Here is a 6000-nt window from a genome sequence, read left to right as displayed (position 1 = left end):
TGGTTTGCTGTGCAACATTAGACCAGCTAATGAACGTTTCGGGTCTCGTTAGTATGTTTCACAGAAGGAACGCTGAACACGCATCAGCTAGAGGGTCTGCTAAGCCAACATCCTCTGTAACTCTTCAATGATTGGGTAACTATTAAAAGCTAGAGCTTAGTTTTGAACCCAGCCGTCTGACTTCAGAATTATATTACTATGGTCCTACAAATGAATTTTAGAAGCCCCTACTAAACCATATGTAACAGTTGGTGATACATAATAATGTGTAGTATGTATTATCCTAACTCCATGCTTACAGACAAGCTCTTAATATTTCCAAGGTTCAAGGCAGGAGGACAGATCCCAGATGTCTAGTATTTAGAAGTTAAAAATGAAGGCAAAAACTGTCAAATCAGTTTCATCCCCTTTACATACACCTTCGTGCAATCTAAATGGTCAGTTGAGTTCTTGGACCCCATGGCTATACCGCTTCTCCTTCTACCCCTGGATTCTTTCCTTACTTACACGTGTGGTCACACGTGTGTTACCTCCAGCTTGTACTACCCGGCTTCATTCACGCATGCCTCATCAGCTCTGCTTGGTCAGCCCCAAGTCCTAGGGATGGTCATGCTGGAGGGACAGTCAGTCCTAGAAGAACGAACCCAGGAAAGAGGTCCGTGTGAGCTCATGAAGTAGACACGACCAATTTGGGTAGAAACTTCCGGGAATTCAGTGCTCGGTGCACGTTCTATATTGACATTTGGGCTCTGGATGGACTCTGGGTCCCTTGGCCAGGTCTTCTTGTGCCATGTGGAGGAGTGTGGCTAGAAGAGGTTGCCAGTGAGGGCCACGTGACAAGAGCTCCTTTCTTCAGGTCTAAGGATGGTTAGTCAACTCCACCTTCAAACCCTCTACCCCACCCTCTTTCACGATGTCTGGCCCATAATTGAGGACCGATAAATATTTACCAGATAAAGTAACCTTGTCCCCAGAGGCAAGCTTTACATTTTGAATCTTGGGTGCTGCTGGGGTTTCAGACTGTCAGCCCGGAGTGAGATCATAAAGCCGGGACAGGAGCCAGACTCCCACACATCTCTGAGCCCAGCTCAAATTGATTCTAAGTGACTCTGAAGAGCCAGCGGGATGGATGAGAATTAGATTCGGCTCCATGAACGGTGGTGCAGACAAGCACCAGACGCTTGACAGTGACCCCTGAGCACTGACCGCCCCAACCTTTAGTCCTGCCGATGAATTTTCCCCTGACGCTGACAGTCTGCTCTAATCTCTCCGCGACACCCACACCCACCTCCCTACCCAAGAACACACACCCTTCTGGTAATGACAACCGAGTAAAATGGAAATGATTGGAGCTGAGGGCTGTAAAACACTGCAATTATGCAGTTAGGAGATTTATGTAAAAAGGGCTACTCATCCTGACTATTTCTTCAGAGAAGCCTCTGAAGAACTATAGAACCTTCCAAGTCTGACACCGGTAATGGTTGGAGAACACTGTTATTTACCAGACCTGTAAGTCACGGACCTGTGAATATGTCATAGACCCAAACCCCCTTACTTTGTTTTACTGCTGTTTCAAAGCACGTTCTCTGCTACATCCAGAAAATTCATTACCCATGGAAGTAGTTGTTTTAGTTAATTGGACCTAGGTGTTTTAATATTATTTTAGTCCAAATAGAAAAGACTTGAGTCCTACAGTCTTATTTAAAAAAAAAAAAAAAAAAAAAAAAAAAAAAGCTTGCCTGCCTTTTTGATTAAACTTGGTGCTCCAGGCCTCAGGAAAAAAAAAAAAAAAAGACCAAAATAAGGTACAGCCCAGGTATTTTAAGTAAAAGTGGAGGGAAGAAGTGGAAGAACATTTTCAGCCTCAAATTCTGAATCCGAATCTATTGACCCTTTTATCTATACACCCTTTTATTTGGAAGGGTGTTAATGCAAAATCTTCATAAACATGGCTAGGTGAAGATTTCTAATGGAACAGAGATTGCTGGGGCCTAATTCCCCTAGGGTGTAATTCAAACGTGCCCTCCGAATTCTGTTTCCTGTAAGGCTATCAGATCTAGGGCAGACAGGAAAGATTAAATCTGTGAGAGATAAATGTCACACTCTCTTCCTGAACATTCTTCTGACATTTCAAACCTCCATCAGCCTCGGGAAATCCGTCTCTGCCTAGACTCATGATTGGTGTTCCGGGCACAGACGTTGACACAGAATTACATAAATTGATGTCTTAAATGGTACTTTCATCTATAGAGATTTTGGGAGAGTTTCATGAATTTGGGGAGATATATATATATATATATATTTTTTTTTTAAATATTTATTTTTGACAGAGAGAGAGAGACAGAGCATGAGCGAGGGAGGAGCAGAGAGAGAGGGAGACACAGAATCTGAAACAGGCTCCAGAGTCTGAACTGTCAGCACAGAGCCCAACGCGGGACCTGAACTCACAAACCTCGAGATCATGACCTGAGCCAAAGTCGGTCACTGAACCGACTGAGCCACCCAGGCGCCCCCATGAATTTGGGGATATAAAGTAAACTGCAGACAAGTAATTCACTAACTATTAACTAGTAATTAATACTTTTTTTCCCTCTATGTCCATAGGAAACTAAAATGTAAGAGAATAATTTTCCTTCCCTCATCCCTATGGTTATGTTTACATCTTTTTCCTGTTGTGAACTGTTTTCTGTTTTTGTTTTGCTTTGATTTTTTGTTCAATTGTTATTTATTATTGTTACTATTACTTTTCCTGAGGAAATTATCCTGGGTCCTGGAAAGGACGGGAGCTGAGAGATACAGGGAAGAGACATAAGAAAGGATAGAATGCCCCCCCAAAAATGTCCAAGTTCTAAATCTCGAGACAGCAGATTGTGTTACTTTACACGGCAAAGGAGACAAAAGACAAACATTTTCACGGTGAATATAAAAACAGGATTCATGGGGCACCTGGGCGGCTCAGTTGGTTAAGCATCTCATGGTTGGTGAGCTCGAGCCCCGCATTGGGCTCCGTGCTGGCAGTTCGGAGATGGCTTGGGATTCTCTCTCTCTGCCCCTCCCCAGCTTGTGCTCTTTCTCTCTCTCGCAAAATAAATAAATTTTTTTTTTAAAGAAAAGCAGGATTCAGGGCGCAGTCGGTTAAGCGTCCGACTTCAGCCAGGTCACGATCTCGCGGTCCGGGAGTTCGAGCCCCGCGTCAGGCTCTGGGCTGATGGCTCGGAGCCTGGAGACTGTTTCCAATTCTGTGTCTCCCTCGCTCTCTGCCCCTCCCCCGTTCATGCTCTGTCTCTCTCTGTCCCAAAAATAAATAAAAAACGTTGAAAAAAAAGTTAAAAAAAAAAAAGAAAAGCAGGATTCAGCTACATCCTGTTTTCAAGAGATGAAATTTAAGCATGAAAACACAAATAGTTTAAAAGTTAAAGGATGAGAAAATTTGCACCATTGTAAATAAGACCGTTTAAGAAGACTGGTAGGGCAGAATTAATGTCAACCAAGTAAACGCCCATATCAGAGATAAAGAACGCTCCCTAATGCAAGAAAGGATGAGACACAACGACCCTATGTGTATGCATCCATTGCTAAAAGCAGGGCTTTAAAACACATGAAACAAAAATAAGCTAAACAGAGAAATAAACAAAACTATATAAGGAAGTAATTGATTTAAATATAAACTTAAAAAATTATTTAAGGATATAGTTTGAGCAATATTGATCGGTGAGTCATAACAGAAATGTAGAGAATATCACACCCAACAATTGCAAGAACATATATTTTTTTCAAGTGTCCATGGAACCTTCACAAAATGTAGTACATTGAACGTGACTACAAATTAATCGTCCTTGCTCTTGTCGGGAGGTAGAATCCATTTTCCCATTTTTAAAAATCTGAGCTGGTCTTGTGATCCATCTTAGCCAATGAAGTATGGCAGAACTGATGTTATACCACTTTGGAGTCAAGGCCTCTTAGACTTTGTTCACCCACTTTTGCACTGCGGCAGTAAAGAAGCCTAGGTTAACCTCTGAGATTGAAAGAGAAGCCCAGGGGACCCTGGGTGGCTCAGCTGGTTGAGTGTCCAACTCTTGATTTCGGCTTGGGTCATGATCCCAGGGTGGTGGGGTCAAGCTGCAAGTTGGGCTCTGCACTGAATGTTGAACCTCCTTAGGATTCTTTCTCTCTCTCCCTCTGCCCCTCTTCCCTGATCATGCTCTTTTTCTCTAAAATGAATACAATTAAAAAAAAAAGAGGGAGAGAGAGAGACAGAGAGACAGAGAGAGAAGCCCAGCCCAGCCAGTGTCCCTGTTAAGCCCAGCCCCCAGCCAACCCTCCATTTGAATGCAGTCTCAGGGTGAGATCAGAGGAAATTAGCAGACGAATCACCCAGACAACCAGCAGAATCATGAAAAATAATAAATTATGATTTTTAAACCACTAAGCTTTGAGGTGGCTTATTTTTTCAGGTAGTTTGTGATACAGCAGTAGATCTATGATACACTTAAGAAAGACCATATACCTGACCATAAAATCATCTCAATAAAGTTCAGTGGATTTAAATTATACAAAAGTGTCTTCTTAACCACAATGAATTAAATTATAAATTTTATAAATTGATAACAAGAAGAGACTTAGGAAGTCTACAAATATTTTGAAATTAACCACATAGTTCTAAATAATCTATGGATCAAAGAAGAAACCACAAGGGAAGTTATAAGATATTTTAAATAGGATGATAGGGAAAGCAGTATGTTAAGAGATATGCAATGCCGTTAAAATGGCATTTAGAGGGAAATTTGTAGTTTTAAGTGCTTACATTGGAAAAGAAGAAATCCTTTAATTCCATCATCTGAACCTCCACCTTAAGAAGCTAGACAGCCCAACTGAGGTGCCTGGGTGGCTCAGTTGGTTGAGTGTCTGACTCTATTTTGGCTCAGGCCATGAGTGGTCGTGGGATCGAGCCCTGCATCTAGCTCCATGCTGAGTGTGGAGCCTGCTTAAAGTTCTCTCTCTCCCTCCCTCTGCCCCTCTGCTCCCACTCACGTTCTCTCTCTCTTTCTCTCTCTCAAAAAATAAAATACAAATTCAAATAAATTAAAAAGAAGAAGCCAAAGAAGAAAAAATTAAACTCAAATTTATAAAACCGAAAGAAAGATACAGTTATTGCTTACAGATACAGACTTGACTGTGTATATAGAGAACACCAGGACAATAACAACAACGAAAGCTTTGGAGATAATGAGGGAATTTATAAGGTCTCAGGATACAAGGTCCACATAGCAAAACCAATATATTTCTACATACTAGCAACAAATAATTAGATAAAAGAAAACATGATCTACAAAAACAGAAACATGAAATACTTGGACTAATTTTAACAAAAGAGGTAAAGGAACTCCACACTTAAAATATAAGATGTGGTTGAGATAAAACAATGAAATCCTACACAAATGTTAGTGTATTGAAAGACTCCACAGTGTTGTCTATGTGCCCCTAAGTTCGTCCATGACTTCAGTGGAAGGTCGAACAAAAGCCCAGCAGGTTGGCCGATGCAGTCTGTCCTGGTCTGGGGGGTGGGGGGTGAGGGGGGCTTCAGCCTCACTCCATATTCTAGAATTCTCTCAGTGGTGTCTCGTTCTTGAAGAGTTGTTATTTGTTCTTGTGAGGGAGAGTCAAGTCAGGAACAACCTCTGTCGCCATCTTGGTCTGGAGTTTACCTTCTTCAGGAAACTTTCTCTGAACACTAGGTTTGAGTCATGTGTCTTTTCTGAAATTTTCTTTTCTGGCATCAAAGTGCTTAAACCACTTCATTCAACTGCCAAATTAATGGGCTTCCTCCTCCCCAAGATCACAAACTTTATCAAATCAGCTTATCTTTTATCTTCTGTTCCCAGGCAGTCCTTCCCTCACTCTCACCTCATGAGCAACCCCTTGGGCTTGTTGCCACTGTGGCCCACTTTTTATTGTCCCTCCATCATGGCTGCCTCTTCTGATTTCTTCCTTATCTCTTTT

This window comes from Prionailurus viverrinus, chromosome A1, assembly GCF_022837055.1.
Source record: "Prionailurus viverrinus isolate Anna chromosome A1, UM_Priviv_1.0, whole genome shotgun sequence".
NCBI classification, from domain to species: domain Eukaryota; kingdom Metazoa; phylum Chordata; class Mammalia; order Carnivora; family Felidae; genus Prionailurus; species Prionailurus viverrinus.
The sequence above is the reverse complement of the archived record's forward strand: the minus strand, read 5'-3'. Positions refer to the sequence as shown.